Source organism: Hyla sarda, unplaced genomic scaffold (assembly GCF_029499605.1).
Source record: "Hyla sarda isolate aHylSar1 unplaced genomic scaffold, aHylSar1.hap1 scaffold_2067, whole genome shotgun sequence".
In the NCBI taxonomy this organism is placed as follows: Eukaryota; Metazoa; Chordata; class Amphibia; order Anura; family Hylidae; genus Hyla; species Hyla sarda.
Genome location: NW_026608731.1, coordinates 44,029 through 54,000, shown reverse-complemented (window position 1 = coordinate 54,000; position 9,972 = coordinate 44,029). Strand labels below are relative to the sequence as shown.

At 46.3% G+C, this 9,972-nt stretch overlaps 5 non-coding genes across 5 annotated transcripts; all 5 read left to right on the top strand.

Moving 5' to 3' along the window:
- The first annotated feature begins 411 nt into the window (after window positions 1–411).
- Window positions 412–602, top strand: LOC130318708 (U2 spliceosomal RNA). The gene has a single exon (XR_008865181.1). It is a non-coding gene; the product is annotated as a U2 spliceosomal RNA (small nuclear RNA).
- A 2,084-nt stretch (window positions 603–2,686) lies between these two features.
- On the top strand, window positions 2,687–2,877 carry LOC130318707 (U2 spliceosomal RNA). Its single transcript, XR_008865180.1, has one exon. It is a non-coding gene; the product is annotated as a U2 spliceosomal RNA (small nuclear RNA).
- A 2,094-nt stretch (window positions 2,878–4,971) lies between these two features.
- On the top strand, window positions 4,972–5,162 carry LOC130318706 (U2 spliceosomal RNA). Its single transcript, XR_008865179.1, has one exon. It is a non-coding gene; the product is annotated as a U2 spliceosomal RNA (small nuclear RNA).
- A 2,086-nt stretch (window positions 5,163–7,248) lies between these two features.
- Window positions 7,249–7,439, top strand: LOC130318705 (U2 spliceosomal RNA). Its single transcript, XR_008865178.1, has one exon. It is a non-coding gene; the product is annotated as a U2 spliceosomal RNA (small nuclear RNA).
- Window positions 7,440–9,534: 2,095 nt separating this feature from the next.
- Window positions 9,535–9,725, top strand: LOC130318704 (U2 spliceosomal RNA). Its single transcript, XR_008865177.1, has one exon. It is a non-coding gene; the product is annotated as a U2 spliceosomal RNA (small nuclear RNA).
- Window positions 9,726–9,972: the final 247 nt, after the last annotated feature.

Sequence of the window (9,972 nt, the reverse complement as noted above, 5' to 3'; positions counted from 1 at the left end):
AATGGGGTGCAGGCATGTCCTCTATGCTTACAGCTTCCCGTGGGTGTTGGTTTGATACCGTTTGGGGACAGCCAAGGAGGCATCTGCAGGCAACAAAGGTAGGTGTGTGCTTGTGTGTGTGTTTCCTATGCAGATCCTAAGCCCAGTGTCACATGCAAGTAGGAGGAGTAAGAAGGGTTCCTGGCAAATCCGGGTTATGGATTGCATTTAAAAAGGCCCCATGGGAGTGCAATGGGCCCCTGTCTTGCTGCTTAGCAATAATGGTATGGGTTTAGGTTCTGCTGTGTGTACTGGTGGTTGACTGCCCCCCAGCCCAGAGTGTGCATGGAAAATTGTCTGGCAGCCTCCCTGACAGCAAGCAGTGATAGTGCCCATGAAGGGGACCTTGTTGGGCCCGCCCCTTTCACGGTTATCGCTTCTCGGCCTTTTGGCTAAGATCAAGTGTAGTATCTGTTCTTATCAGTTTAATATCTGATACGTCCCCTATCTGGGGACCATATATTAAATGGATTTTTGAGAACGGGGGCCGATTTCGAAGCTTGCTTCCGTCGCCCTATGCATTGACCCGATATGGCAGTATCTTCGGGTACAGTGCACCACCCCCTTACAGGGTTAAAAAGAAAGATTCCTACTTTCATTGCTACCTGCTTGCTGGCTAGCCAGCTAGCCAGCCCTGTGGGCCTTGCTGCTGCTGCTGCAGCCAAAAAACAAAAGGTGGTGCTGCTGCTGCTTCTGCTGCTTCTGCTTCTGCTTGTGTCTGGCCGCTGTTGGAGCGTCCAGGCACAGGACTTCTGCTGCTGCTGACTAAATGGCCTCCTTAATTGGATCATTTGAGTAGCCAGCACACCTGTGCAGGTAGGGCATGACATGATAGGCAGCTGCCTTGATAGCGGGTGGGTGCTGAATGTTCCTAATTGACAAAATAAGATTAATGCTTATGAAGAAATATAAAATCTCATCCCTTCCCCAATATCGCGCCACACCCCTACCCCTTAATTCCCTGGTTGAACTTGATGGACATATGTCTTTTTTCGACCGTACTAACTATGTAACTATGTAACATAACATGGGGGGGGTCTCCTGGCTGTTCACACAGGTGTGTCATTGCTGTACATTGACCATGCATTGCTTCTGTGGTATTGCAAAGGCAAAGACAAATGCTTCCAGCCATCCATTGCACTAATGGATTGGTCATCAGCTGGCTGTCTATGTCCCGCATCAATATAGACCAAAGTACAGAGGGTTAGGCTATGCTATTGTGCACCTACCTGATGCATCAGAAGGTGCGAGGCCCTTGCTAAATTCTGTGCACAGACTTTGAGATCTATACTTTAGACTGTATCTAAACCTGCTCCAACATGGACTGACATTCTGGCCTACTTTCAGCCGATGCGACTTGTCTGTCGCTGAACAGTCGCTTTTTATGTATTCAGCACCTATGTATAATGTTGTAAAAATGCTCTAGAAGCTAAAGTCGCAGAAATGTCACACATATTTGGCCTGCAACTTTCTGTGCGACAAATTCAGACAGGAAAAATCAGTATAAATCCTTAGAAAATTATCCCCCAGTGTCTCCATCTGCTGGCGGTATTGAATAAGCATTGCTGCACTGATGGGGTATGCATTAGACGAAAAAAAAGAAGAAAAAGAAGAATAATACGCCCAGAAAAGAGGCGAAAAGGAGAAAAACGTAAAAAAACGTGAAAAAAAAGTAAGAGGAAGAGAAGGGAAAAAAAGGTGGAAATGGGTTTAAAAGTGATTTCGGCGGAGAAATATATATATATATATATATATATATATATATATATATATACGCGCACACACACACATATATATAAACGTATTCTCCGTTGAGATATTGCAGCCGCTGCTGTGTCCAGGCCCAGGAGCCTTAGCACTGTGCTGTGATGTCACTCAATACCACTGACATCACTAGGTGTAAACAACATCTCTCCTTTGCTGTGTATGTGACTATGGAGCTGTTTGGTGATGTCGTCTATTATGGCCTTCATAGAAGCAACAGGAGATTGTTGCATCCATCTAGAACCCTCAGAACTACAGTGCTATGATGTCACTCACTTCCACAGGCCTTGCAGAGTGTAAACAACAACAACCCAGCTTTGTTGTGTATGTAACCATAGGGATTTGTGATGTCACCTAGAACCTTCACAGCAGCGACAGCTTTATGAGGAGCATCAGCACTGCTCTGCCTGAGCAGAACCATCACCGCCATAGGTTGTCAAATAACCCGGATTTAACCCACACAGGTAAGTCCAATGGGGTGCAGGCATGTCCTCTATGCTTACAGCTTCCCGTGGGTGTTGGTTTGATACCGTTTGGGGACAGCCAAGGAGGCATCTGCAGGCAACAAAGGTAGGTGTGTGCTTGTGTGTGTGTTTCCTATGCAGATCCTAAGCCCAGTGTCACATGCAAGTAGGAGGAGTAAGAAGGGTTCCTGGCAAATCCGGGTTATGGATTGCATTTAAAAAGGCCCCGTGGGAGTGCAATGGGCCCCTGTCTTGCTGCTTAGCAATAATGGTATGGGTTTAGGTTCTGCTGTGTGTACTGGTGGTTGACTGCCCCCCAGCCCAGAGTGTGCATGGAAAATTGTCTGGCAGCCTCCCTGACAGCAAGCAGTGATAGTGCCCATGAAGGGGACCTTGTTGGGCCCGCCCCTTTCACGGTTATCGCTTCTCGGCCTTTTGGCTAAGATCAAGTGTAGTATCTGTTCTTATCAGTTTAATATCTGATACGTCCCCTATCTGGGGACCATATATTAAATGGATTTTTGAGAACGGGGGCCGATTTCGAAGCTTGCTTCCGTCGCCCTATGCATTGACCCGATATGGCAGTATCTTCGGGTACAGTGCACCACCCCCTTACAGGGTTAAAAAGAAAGATTCCTACTTTCATTGCTACCTGCTTGCTGGCTAGCCAGCTAGCCAGCCCTGTGGGCCTTGCTGCTGCTGCTGCAGCCAAAAAACAAAAGGTGGTGCTGCTGCTGCTTCTGCTGCTTCTGCTTCTGCTTGTGTCTGGCCGCTGTTGGAGCGTCCAGGCACAGGACTTCTGCTGCTGCTGACTAAATGGCCTCCTTAATTGGATCATTTGAGTAGCCAGCACACCTGTGCAGGTAGGGCATGACATGATAGGCAGCTGCCTTGATAGCGGGTGGGTGCTGAATGTTCCTAATTGACAAAATAAGATTAATGCTTATGAAGAAATATAAAATCTCATCCCTTCCCCAATATCGCGCCACACCCCTACCCCTTAATTCCCTGGTTGAACTTGATGGACATATGTCTTTTTTCGACCGTACTAACTATGTAACTATGTAACATAACATGGGGGGGGTCTCCTGGCTGTTCACACAGGTGTGTCATTGCTGTACATTGACCATGCATTGCTTCTGTGGTATTGCAAAGGCAAAGACAAATGCTTCCAGCCATCCATTGCACTAATGGATTGGTCATCAGCTGGCTGTCTATGTCCCGCATCAATATAGACCAAAGTACAGAGGGTTAGGCTATGCTATTGTGCACCTACCTGATGCATCAGAAGGTGCGAGGCCCTTGCTAAATTCTGTGCACAGACTTTGAGATCTATACTTTAGACTGTATCTAAACCTGCTCCAACATGGACTGACATTCTGGCCTACTTTCAGCCGATGCGACTTGTCTGTCGCTGAACAGTCGCTTTTTATGTATTCAGCACCTATGTATAATGTTGTAAAAATGCTCTAGAAGCTAAAGTCGCAGAAATGTCACACATATTTGGCCTGCAACTTTCTGTGCGACAAATTCAGACAGGAAAAATCAGTATAAATCCTTAGAAAATTATCCCCCAGTGTCTCCATCTGCTGGCGGTATTGAATAAGCATTGCTGCACTGATGGGGTATGCATTAGACGAAAAAAAAGAAGAAAAAGAAGAATAATACGCCCAGAAAAGAGGCGAAAAGGAGAAAAACGTAAAAAAACGTGAAAAAAAAGTAAGAGGAAGAGAAGGGAAAAAAAGGTGGAAATGGGTTTAAAAGTGATTTCGGCGGAGAAATATATATATATATATATATATATATATATATATATATATATATATATATACGCGCACACACACACATATATATAAACGTATTCTCCGTTGAGATATTGCAGCCGCTGCTGTGTCCAGGCCCAGGAGCCTTAGCACTGTGCTGTGATGTCACTCAATACCACTGACATCACTAGGTGTAAACAACATCTCTCCTTTGCTGTGTATGTGACTATGGAGCTGTTTGGTGATGTTGTCTATTATGGCCTTCATAGAAGCAACAGGAGATTGTTGCATCCATCTAGAACCCTCAGAACTACAGTGCTATGATGTCACTCACTTCCACAGGCCTTGCAGAGTGTAAACAACAACAACCCAGCTTTGTTGTGTATGTAACCATAGGGATTTGTGATGTCACCTAGAACCTTCACAGCAGCGACAGCTTTATGAGGAGCATCAGCACTGCTCTGCCTGAGCAGAACCATCACCGCCATAGGTTGTCAAATAACCCGGATTTAACCCACACAGGTAAGTCCAATGGGGTGCAGGCATGTCCTCTATGCTTACAGCTTCCCGTGGGTGTTGGTTTGATACCGTTTGGGGACAGCCAAGGAGGCATCTGCAGGCAACAAAGGTAGGTGTGTGCTTGTGTGTGTGTTTCCTATGCAGATCCTAAGCCCAGTGTCACATGCAAGTAGGAGGAGTAAGAAGGGTTCCTGGCAAATCCGGGTTATGGATTGCATTTAAAAAGGCCCCGTGGGAGTGCAATGGGCCCCTGTCTTGCTGCTTAGCAATAATGGTATGGGTTTAGGTTCTGCTGTGTGTACTGGTGGTTGACTGCCCCCCAGCCCAGAGTGTGCATGGAAAATTGTCTGGCAGCCTCCCTGACAGCAAGCAGTGATAGTGCCCATGAAGGGGACCTTGTTGGGCCCGCCCCTTTCACGGTTATCGCTTCTCGGCCTTTTGGCTAAGATCAAGTGTAGTATCTGTTCTTATCAGTTTAATATCTGATACGTCCCCTATCTGGGGACCATATATTAAATGGATTTTTGAGAACGGGGGCCGATTTCGAAGCTTGCTTCCGTCGCCCTATGCATTGACCCGATATGGCAGTATCTTCGGGTACAGTGCACCACCCCCTTACAGGGTTAAAAAGAAAGATTCCTACTTTCATTGCTACCTGCTTGCTGGCTAGCCAGCTAGCCAGCCCTGTGGGCCTTGCTGCTGCTGCTGCAGCCAAAAAACAAAAGGTGGTGCTGCTGCTGCTTCTGCTGCTTCTGCTTCTGCTTGTGTCTGGCCGCTGTTGGAGCGTCCAGGCACAGGACTTCTGCTGCTGCTGACTAAATAGCCTCCTTAATTGGATCATTTGAGTAGCCAGCACACCTGTGCAGGTAGGGCATGACATGATAGGCAGCTGCCTTGATAGCGGGTGGGTGCTGAATGTTCCTAATTGACAAAATAAGATTAATGCTTATGAAGAAATATAAAATCTCATCCCTTCCCCAATATCGCGCCACACCCCTACCCCTTAATTCCCTGGTTGAACTTGATGGACATATGTCTTTTTTCGACCGTACTAACTATGTAACTATGTAACATAACATGGGGGGGGTCTCCTGGCTGTTCACACAGGTGTGTCATTGCTGTACATTGACCATGCATTGCTTCTGTGGTATTGCAAAGGCAAAGACAAATGCTTCCAGCCATCCATTGCACTAATGGATTGGTCATCAGCTGGCTGTCTATGTCCCGCATCAATATAGACCAAAGTACAGAGGGTTAGGCTATGCTATTGTGCACCTACCTGATGCATCAGAAGGTGCGAGGCCCTTGCTAAATTCTGTGCACAGACTTTGAGATCTATACTTTAGACTGTATCTAAACCTGCTCCAACATGGACTGACATTCTGGCCTACTTTCAGCCGATGCGACTTGTCTGTCGCTGAACAGTCGCTTTTTATGTATTCAGCACCTATGTATAATGTTGTAAAAATGCTCTAGAAGCTAAAGTCGCAGAAATGTCACACATATTTGGCCTGCAACTTTCTGTGCGACAAATTCAGACAGGAAAAATCAGTATAAATCCTTAGAAAATTATCCCCCAGTGTCTCCATCTGCTGGCGGTATTGAATAAGCATTGCTGCACTGATGGGGTATGTATTAGACGAAAAAAAAGAAGAAAAAGAAGAATAATACGCCCAGAAAAGAGGCGAAAAGGAGAAAAACGTAAAAAAACGTGAAAAAAAAGTAAGAGGAAGAGAAGGGAAAAAAAGGTGGAAATGGGTTTAAAAGTGATTTCGGCGGAGAAATATATATATATATATATATATATATATATATATATATATATACGCGCACACACACACATATATATAAACGTATTCTCCGTTGAGATATTGCAGCCGCTGCTGTGTCCAGGCCCAGGAGCCTTAGCACTGTGCTGTGATGTCACTCAATACCACTGACATCACTAGGTGTAAACAACATCTCTCCTTTGCTGTGTATGTGACTATGGAGCTGTTTGGTGATGTCGTCTATTATGGCCTTCATAGAAGTAACAGGAGATTGTTGCATCCATCTAGAACCCTCAGAACTACAGTGCTATGATGTCACTCACTTCCACAGGCCTTGCAGAGTGTAAACAACAACAACCCAGCTTTGTTGTGTATGTAACCATAGGGATTTGTGATGTCACCTAGAACCTTCACAGCAGCGACAGCTTTATGAGGAGCATCAGCACTGCTCTGCCTGAGCAGAACCATCACCGCCATAGGTTGTCAAATAACCCGGATTTAACCCACACAGGTAAGTCCAATGGGGTGCAGGCATGTCCTCTATGCTTACAGCTTCCCGTGGGTGTTGGTTTGATACCGTTTGGGGACAGCCAAGGAGGCATCTGCAGGCAACAAAGGTAGGTGTGTGCTTGTGTGTGTGTTTCCTATGCAGATCCTAAGCCCAGTGTCACATGCAAGTAGGAGGAGTAAGAAGGGTTCCTGGCAAATCCGGGTTATGGATTGCATTTAAAAAGGCCCCGTGGGAGTGCAATGGGCCCCTGTCTTGCTGCTTAGCAATAATGGTATGGGTTTAGGTTCTGCTGTGTGTACTGGTGGTTGACTGCCCCCCAGCCCAGAGTGTGCATGGAAAATTGTCTGGCAGCCTCCCTGACAGCAAGCAGTGATAGTGCCCATGAAGGGGACCTTGTTGGGCCCGCCCCTTTCACGGTTATCGCTTCTCGGCCTTTTGGCTAAGATCAAGTGTAGTATCTGTTCTTATCAGTTTAATATCTGATACGTCCCCTATCTGGGGACCATATATTAAATGGATTTTTGAGAACGGGGGCCGATTTCGAAGCTTGCTTCCGTCGCCCTATGCATTGACCCGATATGGCAGTATCTTCGGGTACAGTGCACCACCCCCTTACAGGGTTAAAAAGAAAGATTCCTACTTTCATTGCTACCTGCTTGCTGGCTAGCCAGCTAGCCAGCCCTGTGGGCCTTGCTGCTGCTGCTGCAGCCAAAAAACAAAAGGTGGTGCTGCTGCTGCTTCTGCTGCTTCTGCTTCTGCTTGTGTCTGGCCGCTGTTGGAGCGTCCAGGCACAGGACTTCTGCTGCTGCTGACTAAATGGCCTCCTTAATTGGATCATTTGAGTAGCCAGCACACCTGTGCAGGTAGGGCATGACATGATAGGCAGCTGCCTTGATAGCGGGTGGGTGCTGAATGTTCCTAATTGACAAAATAAGATTAATGCTTATGAAGAAATATAAAATCTCATCCCTTCCCCAATATCGCGCCACACCCCTACCCCTTAATTCCCTGGTTGAACTTGATGGACATATGTCTTTTTTCGACCGTACTAACTATGTAACTATGTAACATAACATGGGGGGGGTCTCCTGGCTGTTCACACAGGTGTGTCATTGCTGTACATTGACCATGCATTGCTTCTGTGGTATTGCAAAGGCAAAGACAAATGCTTCCAGCCATCCATTGCACTAATGGATTGGTCATCAGCTGGCTGTCTATGTCCCGCATCAATATAGACCAAAGTACAGAGGGTTAGGCTATGCTATTGTGCACCTACCTGATGCATCAGAAGGTGCGAGGCCCTTGCTAAATTCTGTGCACAGACTTTGAGATCTATACTTTAGACTGTATCTAAACCTGCTCCAACATGGACTGACATTCTGGCCTACTTTCAGCCGATGCGACTTGTCTGTCGCTGAACAGTCGCTTTTTATGTATTCAGCACCTATGTATAATGTTGTAAAAATGCTCTAGAAGCTAAAGTCGCAGAAATGTCACACATATTTGGCCTGCAACTTTCTGTGCGACAAATTCAGACAGGAAAAATCAGTATAAATCCTTAGAAAATTATCCCCCAGTGTCTCCATCTGCTGGCGGTATTGAATAAGCATTGCTGCACTGATGGGGTATGCATTAGACGAAAAAAAAGAAGAAAAAGAAGAATAATACGCCCAGAAAAGAGGCGAAAAGGAGAAAAACGTAAAAAAACGTGAAAAAAAAGTAAGAGGAAGAGAAGGGAAAAAAAGGTGGAAATGGGTTTAAAAGTGATTTCGGCGGAGATATATATATATATATATATATATATATATATATATATATATATATATATATACGCGCACACACACACATATATATAAACGTATTCTCCGTTGAGATATTGCAGCCGCTGCTGTGTCCAGGCCCAGGAGCCTTAGCACTGTGCTGTGATGTCACTCAATACCACTGACATCACTAGGTGTAAACAACATCTCTCCTTTGCTGTGTATGTGACTATGGAGCTGTTTGGTGATGTCGTCTATTATGGCCTTCATAGAAGCAACAGGAGATTGTTGCATCCATCTAGAACCCTCAGAACTACAGTGCTATGATGTCACTCACTTCCACAGGCCTTGCAGAGTGTAAACAACAACAACCCAGCTTTGTTGTGTATGTAACCATAGGGATTTGTGATGTCACCTAGAACCTTCACAGCAGCGACAGCTTTATGAGGAGCATCAGCACTGCTCTGCCTGAGCAGAACCATCACCGCCATAGGTTGTCAAATAACCCGGATTTAACCCACACAGGTAAGTCCAATGGGGTGCAGGCATGTCCTCTATGCTTACAGCTTCCCGTGGGTGTTGGTTTGATACCGTTTGGGGACAGCCAAGGAGGCATCTGCAGGCAACAAAGGTAGGTGTGTGCTTGTGTGTGTGTTTCCTATGCAGATCCTAAGCCCAGTGTCACATGCAAGTAGGAGGAGTAAGAAGGGTTCCTGGCAAATCCGGGTTATGGATTGCATTTAAAAAGGCCCCGTGGGAGTGCAATGGGCCCCTGTCTTGCTGCTTAGCAATAATGGTATGGGTTTAGGTTCTGCTGTGTGTACTGGTGGTTGACTGCCCCCCAGCCCAGAGTGTGCATGGAAAATTGTCTGGCAGCCTCCCTGACAGCAAGCAGTGATAGTGGCCCATGAAGGGGACCTTGTTGGGCCCGCCCCTTTCACGGTTATCGCTTCTCGGCCTTTTGGCTAAGATCAAGTGTAGTATCTGTTCTTATCAGTTTAATATCTGATACGTCCCCTATCTGGGGACCATATATTAAATGGATTTTTGAGAACGGGGGCCGATTTCGAAGCTTGCTTCCGTCGCCCTATGCATTGACCCGATATGGCAGTATCTTCGGGTACAGTGCACCACCCCCTTACAGGGTTAAAAAGAAAGATTCCTACTTTCATTGCTACCTGCTTGCTGGCTAGCCAGCTAGCCAGCCCTGTGGGCCTTGCTGCTGCTGCTGCAGCCAAAAAACAAAAGGTGGTGCTGCTGCTGCTTCTGCTGCTTCTGCTTCTGCTTGTGTCTGGCCGCTGTTGGAGCGTCCAGGCACAGGACTTCTGCTGCTGCTGACTAAATGGCCTCCTTAATTGGATCATTTGAGTAGCCAGCACACCT